Genomic DNA, 12,500 nt, shown 5'->3' with positions numbered 1-12,500 from the left:
AGTAGTGGTGATAAAGGATTTTCCCATTGCCATGCCAAATATTTGTTGATAAAATTCACCATTGAATATAAACTTACAATCACAAATGCACAAACTTGTGAGTGAAATAATGTGACTTATAGGTAGAGGTAATTCATGCTGAGTTAGTTCATTACTAAGATATTCTAAAATAGAGTCTATAATGACTTTAGTAAAAAGAGGATATGCATCAAAACTATTGAATCTATCAGTAGGGCAAGAGCAATTTTGTTTAATTTATCAACTAAATCTAGAGAATTATATATATGAGTATCGGAGTTGGTTCCAAGTAACGGGACAAGATCTTAGTGATATATTTCGAAAGTTTTATATGAAATTGAACCAACAGTACTGATAATAGGCCACAAAGGGTTATTTTCTTTGTTCTGTTTTTAGCTTTAAGGATATTTTTCACTGTGCTATTATTGAAGTTTTTTATGACTTGATCAAGGGGATTTTTGTTAGTTTTTTATAAGTCACATCATCATCCAGTAGGGCTTGCATACGTGATATGTAGTCAGCTTTATCTAAAATTACTATACTATTTGACTTATCAGCTTTTGTAATGTGGATAGTATTGTCCTTTTTAAGATCGGTCAAACTTTTCTTTTAGCGAGCAGGGAAGTTACTTTCATGCTTAACGTTGGCAGCTCCGTAAACAGATCCTCCTTCGTTTATTTTTCCTTCGTGGCATATATCTTTATTTATGGATTTATCACGTTCCTAACTTTCGTGATTCAGTTATACATACATACATACATACTATATATATATATATATATATATATATATATATATATATATATATATATATATATATATATATATAAGTATAAAAGGCTCATTAAAACACTCTGGTTTGAAGCTAAGGACTATATTTTGGTGGCTGACTCCCACCCAAATCAAGTAAGGAATGATAGAAGTTACATTAGTGAAATATATTGTGGGAGATATGCCCTTAGGTGATGCCTTGGGTCACCGCCCAGCTGAAGTTCATTCTGTTAACCCTTAAACGCCGAAGCGTAAAAAAAAAAATGTCTCCCGTGTGCCGGAGACGTTTCAGAGTGAGCGCGGGAGCGGAATAAATATTTTTTTCAAAAAATCATAGCGCGCTTAGTTTCAAAGATTAAGAGTTAATTTTTGGCTCCTTTTTTTGTCATTGCCTGAAAATTAGTATGCAACCATCAGAAATGAAAAAAAATTATCATATCATATATAAATAATGCGATATATGATAGCGCAAAAACGAAATTTCATATATAATTGTATTCAATTCGCGCTGTGCGCAAAACGGTTAAAGGTAACAAGTTACTTTTTTTTTCGTTGTAATGTACACTAAATTGCGATCATTTTGGTATATAACAAATTGTAAAACGATAAAAGCACAGAAAATATTATCACAAAATAATGCATGAATTCGTAACGTGCGGACGTAAACACATAATTTTTTCAAAAAAATTCAACCATAAAATCTAAAATAAAATTGTCCTAGAGACTTCCAAATTTCTTTCAAAATGGAAGACAAATGATTGAATATTACTATACTGTAAGAATATTAGCTTACAAATGCAGTTTTCGACCATTATCTGACGAGTTAAAGTTGACCGAATGTCGAATTTTTTTTTATATATTTTTTTTATATGCAATTATTTCGGAAATTAGAAACGCTACAACTTTCAAATATTTTTCGTTTTATTCTACATGAAATTGCGCACATTTTCATATATAAAACTATGAAATGCCTTATATGAAACGGACCAAATATTCCGAGAATGGGACTTACGCATTTCGGAGATTTTTGGCGGAGAATCCGCGCGCGGAGGGAAGGAAAGTTTTTTTTTAAAATTCACCATAAATTTAAATATGTGCTAGAGACTTCGAATTTGTTTCACGATGAAGATAAATGACTGAATATTACTAGACTGTAAGAGTTTTATCTTACAATTGCGTTTTTCGACCATTTCGGTAGAGTCAAATTTGACCGAACGTGGTTTTTTTTCTATTTATCGTGATTTATATGCAAATATTTCGAAAATGAGAAAAGCTACAACCTTCAACTATTTTTTTGTTGTATTATACATGAAATTGCGCACATTTTCATATATAAAACGTTATGTAACGGCTAATTTAAAATGGTGCAAACATTACCACAATCGCACGTATGATTTTTCGGAAGAGTTACGCGCGGACGTAAAGAAAATGTTATTTTTTCATAAATTCACCATAAATCGAAATATTGTGCTAGAGACTTCAATTTGTTGCAAAATGAAGGTAAATGCTTGAATATTACTAGAATATAAGCGTTTTAGCTTACAATTGCGTTTTTCGACCATTTCGGTAGAGTCAAAATTGACCGAAGGTTGAAAATTTGTCACTTATCATTTTTTATATGAAAATATTTCAAAATTGATAAAAGCTACAACCATGGGTTGTTTTTAGTTGTATTGTGCATGAAATTGCACACATTTTTTATATATGAAACTTTATGTAACGGCTAATTTAAAATGGTGCAAACATTACCACAATCGCATGTATGATTATTTTCGGAAGAGTTACCGCGCGGACGTAAGGAAAAGTTTTTTCATAAATTCACCATAAATCGAAATATTGTGCTAGAGACTTCCAATTAGTTGCAAAATTAAGTTAAATGATTGGATATTACTAAAATATAAGAGTTTTAGCTTACAATTGTGTTTTTCGACCATTTCGGTAGAGTCAAAGTTAACCGAAGGTTGAATTTTGGCACTTATCGTTATTTATATGAAAATATCTCAAAACTGATAAAAGTTACAATCATGAGTATTTTTTAGTTGTATTCTACATAAGAATGCGCACATTTTCATATATAATACTCCATGTAACGGCTAATTTAAAATGGTAAAAAAAATTATGTCAAAGTGACGAAATAATTTCCGAGATGTGTCACAGATACTTTTTAGTGCAGCAAGAAAGAAATTCGCGCTTGCGCGCCTGCGTAACGATTGTAAACAAAACAACACCTTGATCCGTGAACTCCCAGCATCCCCCAAGGCGCGTGATTCAAGAGTTTTCGGCTGATAGGCCTAAAATTATTTTTCCGCGAATTTTTAAAAAAACTTTTGTATGTCGACGTAAAATACGTCCAGTCGGCACCCGAGAGACAAAAAATGTCGACGTAAAATACGTCCAGTTCGGCGTTTAAGGGTTAATTGCCTTAATCTGCTTCATCGTTGCCTTAATGAAGATATTGTCTATATGGTCAGAGTCCCAGGCTCTATTGGGAAGGTTGATCCTGTTATCTTGTTGTTCTATCAGTGAAGATTCTACCATCTGACTTTTATATCGACAGCCGCTTTTGTATAAAATTCGGGATGAATCTCAATCCATGGTACGGTTCATGTTATACATGATGGAAAATTGCCAAACTACGTTATCAATATCTAACTGAGCAGTAATTAATCTGTCTGAGAGAGATTTTCTTGTGAATCCATATTATGACTTATCACAACCCCCACTGGGGATTTCATAGACTCCTTTAGAAACTGGTTTCTGCTGAATTTAAATTAAGAATTTCCCCAATGTAAGTTGATTTCTGATTGTTTCAAGTTCTCTGTTAAGAAAATCTGGGAGCAAATTCTCAGGACTCTAAGAAATAATTTACTTGCTATACTGAGTTTAACTGAAATGTCATGATAGCTGTAAAAATGTATGTATAAAAGTGAGGATCTCGCTTTCCTGAAGACAGTGAATTCATAGTTGTTATTAGTTCTCATGATTAAGATATCTAAAAAGGGGATTTGGTTATTGTTTGCCTATTCTACTTTAAATTTTATGCTCGGGACCGAGGAATTTAATTTTTGTAGAAAGACATCAAAATCCCCGCGGGATTATGATAAGTCATGCTATGGATTCACAAGAAAATCTCTCTTTTGGAAAGATTAAATCAACATGAGCGCTCAGTTAGATATGGACAACATAGTTCAGAAATTTCCATCACATAGATAACACGAACCATACCATTGATTGGAACTCATCTTGAATTTTATACAAAAGCAGCTGTTGATTCAAATGTCAGATGGTAGAATCTTCACCGATAAAACAACAAGATAATAGGATCAACCTTTTCAGTGGAGCCTGGGACTATGACCATATAGACAATATCTTCCATAAGGCAACGATGAAGCGGATTCTGACAATTAACAGAACCAACAGTGGCTTAGCGGTGACCCCAGGCATCACAATATATTTCACGAATATAACTTCTGTCATTCACTACTTGATAAAGGTGGGAGTCAGTTCACCGAAATATAGTCCTTAGCTTTAAACCAGAGTGCTTTAAGGACCTTTTATACTTGAGACGTATCCTGTTTTAACAGAAGAATTTATTTACATATTCTTATATATATTATTAATTAGTCTTTTATTTTCATTTTCATAGTCATTATGAAAGATGACTGTATAAACTAGCCTTCACAAGATGATATATGAGCCCTCACTTGTAGTATATACTCTGTACATTTCTAAAAAAAAATTCAAATATAAAAAAGATACAAATGAAGACGAAAGTGATGCCATAATAATTATTGTAACTGCTAAGTAAACTTCACGTTACTATTTTTCTCTATCCACTTCCTTTCTTTCTCTTTCCCCGCCCCATTCCTCTCCCTCTCCCTATCTCTGTATTTTGTCTCTTTCCTCTCTCCTCCTCCACCCCACTTCTCTCTCTCTCTCTCTCTCTCCTTATTCACCTTTAATCACCAAGTCATGTCAGTGACAAGCTAACTAATTGCAGGCTGTGTATTTGCCTGGCATTCTGGAGGAAGTGGGCCTTTCAATGTCCGCGACCCGTTAAGAAGGAACTATAACACCGTGAATTAATTAAGGGACACAATGCCGTCGACGACATTTGGATCGAATTTTGCTCCCGAATCTTGTTTAGTCGACGAGAGGTTTTGTTGTTGCTTAATTTTGATACTCTTATCTTGATACCGTTAGTATGAGATTCGTTTGGTATAAACAAGAAAAACATTTTGGGAATGATAAAATGTAAGCAGGTGATTATTGTCTGAATGTGAAGAGATGATTCGTTTCGTTGTGATCTCGTCAAAAGAGGCATACTGAAGGAAACAAAATCTAGATTGATAGAACGTCAGTAAAAGACAGTTTCCTTTGCCTAATGATGTAATTTCATTGCTATGTTAGAAGAAAATTGCCTAATGATGTAATTTCATTGCTATGTTAGAAGAAAATGAAATGCATATTTTAGTTTTTATAAGTAACAATGAATTAAGAACACTTAAAAGAATTAGTCCACAAACGACAGGTAGATGAAAATATGAGATTTCCGTAATAGTAACTGTTTATCACTTCATTTAATTAATCTAACATTTTCAAAACTTATATCTGGGAACGTCATTTCTTATACGAATGTGAAGGCATAGCTTAGCGAACCCATATAAATTTCATTAGGTTAGGATGAGGAGTTTTTCGTTCATTCAGGCTTGGTGTTCATGAACGCAAACAGCCAAATGTCTTTGTTCAAAAAAACCTTTAAAAATATTAATAAGAACTCTAAAATGTGTTTTGAAAATATGAAATCCATTGTAAAACCATATATCCAATATAGCTTCAGTAAGAATTATAGAATAAACCATTTTCTTTCGGATTCAGATAACAAATTTCACCAAAGCACTAGAGATCAAAAGAACGTGAATTTTCATTTCTCTGGGGAGAAGTGGTGAACATATTTCCAGAGATCCAACATACTTCCTCCCCAACTAAGCCTGCTGTTGAGATGTAAATGGGCCCTAGCACTAGAATAAGCTTTGCCCCACTAAATTCTATTCTGTGTTCAAGAAAAACCCAAATCTGACATACCTTACGTGCAAGATCGTATTCCCTAGGTCTGAACAGTTTCGAGTTTTGATTTCCATTTGTACTTCCGCCACGGAATAGGTGCTTAACCAAAAACGCTTTCACCGAAGCTCTGCTGAAATACTGTTCTTTTTATTATTTTCACTTTCAGGATTAATGAAAATAGTTTTCCACCTCCTCGACATATGCTACATGGTTACGTGTCAATCGCACCGGGGTATCAACCAATGACCCAGCAGCATATAATGGACGTTACTGGTAAAAGCACTTGGCTCCATTTAGCCTGCAACAACTACTTACTTTGTAGCCAGCCAAGCTTTTCTGGCATATTCTGATTTAATCTTCGTGTCTTCGATTTCATAGACGTAATGCGTTGCAATACTGAGATGAATAAATGCCAAGAATTCACAAAAAGTTCGAAAAATTACCACGAACTCAGAGGCAATGTTACTACCAAGTTTTTTTTACTGAATTTGAGTAGCAGACCGATCGAAAGGCGTCTGTCATAATAGAAAACGACAAGGTGCTGGAAATAAGAGGGTACTCTTAGCTAAAATCCCACTTCAAGATAGGCGGCAGGTAATAATCACATTTTTGGCTTGGAGCCACGAATCACGACCTGCAAGTTGAGAAAACGGTATTTTAGCCATTATAAAACAACGTTTCAATAACGATATGATGCCTGGAGACTGACAATATTGGTATAAAACTGTCTGAAACAGTAAAAGAATGACGACATTCAATATTTGTTACCAGAATCTGTCTGTAAACAAGTATACACTTGTAGCAGCACCTGACCCGTATGGCCTCAGTTGATTATAAAATACAACATTGAAAGATTAGCTAACATCATCAAGAGTCATAGACTGAAACTGCTTTTGGTTAAACATCAGACATAAGCCTCATCCGGAGTCTTTGATGCTTCATTTGATTTGCTTCTTTCAAAGGAATAGCTATTCCCTTTGAGGCGCCTCTAAGGCACAGTGGTATTGAGTACCGTCTAGAGTTTTGGACAAATTGGCTTCGTGTTAATTGTGACATTTCTCTCGGAGTTAGGGAGAGAGAAAGTTCATTGAAGATGCCAATCAGATTTTCAGTTGAAGCAGTCGGTGGACTTTGATGTCTATATCAAAAGAAAACAAAGAGGTCGGTGAGTAGAAAGTATAGACATTGAAACTATTACGTGTAGATCAAAGGATGTCAGCTGATTGTGTTTACTCATTCTAGCGTAATAGATCTCTTTGTTTTTTCAGTTGAAGGACAAACTCTCTAACAATAAATTTGGTGGCAGACCCTTTTTCAAAACATATACAATTTGTTAGGTATGAAGAGAAAATTCGTGGCAAGAACTTTTATTTAACTCCATGTTAGCTCCTTATAGCTTACACTCTTTAAAACCCTTCCTTGAATTTAGACAAACCTCTCTCTCTCTCTCTCTCTCTCTCTCTCTCTCTCTCTCTCTCTCTCTCTCTCTCTCTCTCTCTCTCTCTCTCTCTCTCAGGAATAATTCTTTATATCTTTTCTTTTTAGACTGTTCCTTCCAAATCACTTCATAAAAGAAAAACTTGGAACAGTTCATTTCCTTTCAACTTTCAGGAGAGGAAGAGGAAACTCCCCAATAAACTTTAGATGTGATTACTCCTTGCGACCGTCGAGATCCGAACTTAGAAAATAACAAAGTAAAATGAATATCTATATTACGGACGGAATCAGGAGAGAGAGAGAGAGAGAGAGAGAGAGAGAGAGAGAGAGAGAGAGAGAGAGAGAGAGAGAGAGAGATGGGGAAACGCTTAATATCCTTTTGGATTTTAGTTTTAGTCTTGTGCATTGCACTTAATATTTTCTAAAAAAGTCCTTTAAAAAATGTTCGTAAGAAACCTCGACACTACAGTCTTTCTTAAAATTCAGGAAAACGAACATTGTTTATTTATTCTTCTTTTTCACATTTATATGATATTCTAAAAAACCCACATATTGAAATCCCATCGATATCCAACCCAGAATCACCGAAAAATTCAAAATGCTTCGAAAGTTGTTGCCAAAGGGAACATTGAATTCAAAATAAAATTTATACCAAAGTCCACGAACATCTCCTCTTCTCTCCTCTCTCTCTCTCTCTCTCTCTCTCTCTCCAGAATTCCTCTCTCTCTCTCAAGGGTTCATTTCGTGTCTCGCTGGCTGCCTGGGTAATCAAAAGCCATCCGAAGCTGCTAAAATTCACCAAGTACGTCTTTTGAAGCGAATTGGTCTGGATGTTGGAGAACTGGAATCAAGTGTTCGAGTGCAAGGAGAGACGTAATCAGTTAATGGGGGTTTAGGCTGATAGTGATATCGTGATATAGGAGGGATGTTGGTCCATAATGGTCCGTTTGTGGAGAGTCAGTCATCAGAATTTTGGTCGGTGGGTACTCATGGATTTGGAGTATATCTGTCACATTTTGAAATCTTCTTAAATCTCCACGATAGTATTTGGTTTTCTTTTCTCGTTCAAATTGACTCCTCGCCTGACTACACACACACACACACACATATATATAGTATATTATATAAAATATATATATAATATATATATATGTGTGTGTGTGTGTATATATATATATATGTATATATATATATATATATATATATATATATATATATATATATATATATATATATATATATATATATATATATCTATATATATATATATATATATATATATATATATATATATATATATATGTGTGTGTGTGTGTGTGTGTGTGTGCATCTGTGTGGTGTGTGTATATGTGCGCGTGCGCATACACACACACATATATACATATATATATATATATATATATATATATATATATATATATATATATATATATATATATATGCATAAAAAAATCACAGTGAGATGCATGTGACTTCGTGATATAAGCGAATGCCACAGGAAAAATAATAGGCAGAAATTCGTACCGAGCGTTTTCGTCCTTTAATGAGGCACTGTTGAGGAATATATATATATATATATATATATATATATATATATATATATATATATATATATATATATATATATATATATATATATATATATATATATATTATAATAATAAAATGACTCACGTATTCAGGTTGGAAAAAAAGTCTGTTTTACAAACGTCATCCCAAAAGTAAAATTACAATCACAGTGTTGCTTTGTACTTATCTTGAGGAGAGAAGCAATTTAGTAGAAATTTGTGATGACAAAATAAGATCCTCAAAAGACAAAATAAGTAAATACTCTTCTCGAGAACGTAATACCGCACAACTTTGCGGTAAATAAATAATGATGACATTGACAAATGAGGACCTAAGAAGGATATCTGTTATTACTTGGCAACGAAACTGTATTTTGAAACCCATTTTACTATTATTGTGATACACGAAGTATTAATGTTAACATATAACAGGTAATCTATGCAAAGTTGTTATGATTTTGGGTGGTAAATACTCACGAATTTGATGTATGTCTTTTACATTTTGAAAGACTGTTAGATTTTCATGATAGTAATAGCTTTGGTTTTTAAAAATATTGGATTGCCCTTTTCTTAGAATTTTATATATATAATACACACATGCACACACACTATATATGTATATATATATTATATATATATATATATATATATATATATATATGTACGTATATATATATATATATATATATATATATATATATATATATATATATATATATATATATATATACATACAAGTTTTATACTAAATCTTTTTCCTTGTGTTGATACATATAAAGCAACACTGTTATTGCAGTTTGTTTATTGGTTTTCTGATTGGAATTAAGTACATAGATCATACTTTTACCCAACTAGACTGGATTAGCTTCAGTCAGGTGCCCATCTGGTGCTAATTCATTGCTTTATATCGCATTATATACGTTATAATGGCATATATTATAAAACATGATTATATACATATTATATATATATAGTATATATATATATATTATTATATATATATATATTATCATATATATATATACTAATGCTATTGTTATTAAGTTGGATAAACGAATGATCTATGTATGTACTTCATTCTATTACAGAAACTGCAATAACAGGAAAAAGATTCATTATAGACTTGTGTTGTCCAAATGGAAAGCGCCAAAGATAAAATAAGTTGATAGTCTTCTCGAGAACGTAATAACGCGACGAACCTTCGCGGAAAATAATGATGACACAGACAAATGAGGTTCTAAGAACGGTATTTGTCAGCACTTGGGAACAAAGCTGTATTTTAAAGCTCATTTTACGAGGGAAGCTTTGCTCGTCAAACAGGGAAAGATTACCATTCATCACGACGAAAGAGATCCACTAAAGGTATCTGTGAAGACAGGTAATAGGTTACCTGGGTGGGAAATACCTGTCAATTGTTATGTTATTCTTAATCACACTTAGAGATTATTGTTTCTGTTTCCACCCTTACGTAAACAAATCATAAAGGTACCTGGAAGCAAGTGGAAGGTTTACAAGTGAAAAGTGGAAAGTTTACTTGTCATACTTTTAGTATAAACATATACAGTTAATTTATGAAATCAGGATAGCCGAAGAGTCAAGTAAACAATTCACTATCATATCTATACTAGAGGCCAAGTTTCGGATCTAAGCCTTCTTACATATTTCAGACTATATCTTCATTAATACATTTCAATGAATCTCTCTACTAAATAGACACCAGCATTATCCTGGCTATGATCCAAATCACATTGACTTCAATGCATATTTTCCTGAGTGTTCAACTATTTTTTTTAGAAGAAACGAAATAAACTGACTAGCAAATGTTCAACGTTTTAGTCATGAAAGACTGGTACTGGACCTCATGAATATGCTTGAAGCTGTTATCATCATTCTTAGGAGGACACACTTATCTTCCGTGGTGTCCCCAACCGAAATTATTCTTTACACCCCTCGCGACCCATTTCTAGTTTAGAAGATTTTCGTATTGATTTAATTCATGAATATATATATAGAGTTTTCCTTCTTGAGGCAACCTTGTTTAATAAAGCTGCTTTTACCCTCATGCAAATTCTCCAGTCTTTCATCACTCATTCGCATGACAGTGCTCAAGTAATTTACGAATACAATGTGTTCCTCATTATCATTGGCTAACTCCTTTGTTTCAATCTCTCTCTTTGCTATTTACCAATGCTTTTATGTCAACATCACTTTCCTGCCAAAATCTAATTTCGAATATTTTGATGAAGTTCTGAATGGCAATCCCAGTGCGGAAACGGCTTTATGCAAATTCAGACGCCAGTTCTCAGACTTCTGGGTGAGGAGGCCTGTGACAGTGTTTCCTTCTTTTTTTTCTCTCTTTTCTTTTTTTCTTCTATTTTACTCAGAGTGTTGATCTCGGTTAGTTTTTTTGCGTGATTTTGTTCCCGTACTTTACGAATGGATGTGAAGGGAATAATCTTACAGATTAAAAGACATGTTGGTTACCTATTTAACTGCTACTGCTACAGATTGTTATTATTATTATTATTATTATTATTATTATATTATTATTATTATTATTATTATTGAACGAGTAACAGGAAAAAATGAACTTTATAACAATGTGGGGGTTGAAGGTGATGGGGAACAGGTGATAATGGGTGACCTTAACTTAAGTCTTGACTGGTTCGCTTATCAACATTTATAAGGTAATGATAGTAATAACTTTACTGATGGCAGTTAATATCAATTATTCTAAGTCGCCATCACGACTGGCACATAGCGTTATAGGGTTACTGAGGTCATCTTTGTATATCTGCTTAATGTCTGCAACTATCGTCTGTAACTATGGTTTTCACACGAGGTAACGTGCTACACACAGCCATGAACGAGCTGTATAACGCCAGTGGTCTTAACAGTCTTGTGTTTGTAGCCTTTGTGGAGGTTTATTTGGTAATTACGATTATCTACACTTGGGTAAGTGTTAGTCGAGGTCATTGTGTTTATCTATACGTTTGGAAGAACTTTTCTAACATAATGTTGCGCTCTATAATCTATGTATTATATACTTATCTATGGCAACATTTGTAGGTAATGGTTGGCGGCCAAAGTTGAGCATATACCTCAAAGGCTGCAAACACAACTGTCCAGACCACTGGCGTTATACAGCTCGTCCATGGCTGTGTGTGGCACGTTACCTCGTGTGAAAACCAGGATTCATAATGTAAACGATAGTTATTCAGACATTAACCAGATATACAAAGATGACCCCAGTAACCCTATAACGCTATGTGCCAGTCGTGATGGCGACTTAGAATAATTGATATCAACTGCTATCAGTAAAGTTATTACTACATTACCTTATAAATGTTGATAAGCGAACCCGTCAAGAGTTAAGTTAAGGTCACCCATCATCACCTGTCCCCCATCACCTTATACCCCCACATTGTTATAAATATCCTTCCATCCTCGCACCAACTCATGTTATGGATTTCAAAATCTTACAGTTATTATGAGATTGTTCTGATGGATGTTTTTTGGAAGGTAGAATAATACTCAGATGACAGTATTTCATACGCCATTATATTTTCGAAATGTTTACAATTATTCATTAAAAAACTAAAAACATGGCTATGTAAATGACTAATGAACAGGAGTTAT

This window comes from Macrobrachium nipponense, chromosome 38, assembly GCF_015104395.2.
Source record: "Macrobrachium nipponense isolate FS-2020 chromosome 38, ASM1510439v2, whole genome shotgun sequence".
NCBI lineage: Eukaryota > Metazoa > Arthropoda > Malacostraca > Decapoda > Palaemonidae > Macrobrachium > Macrobrachium nipponense.
The sequence above is the reverse complement of the archived record's forward strand: the minus strand, read 5'-3'. Positions refer to the sequence as shown.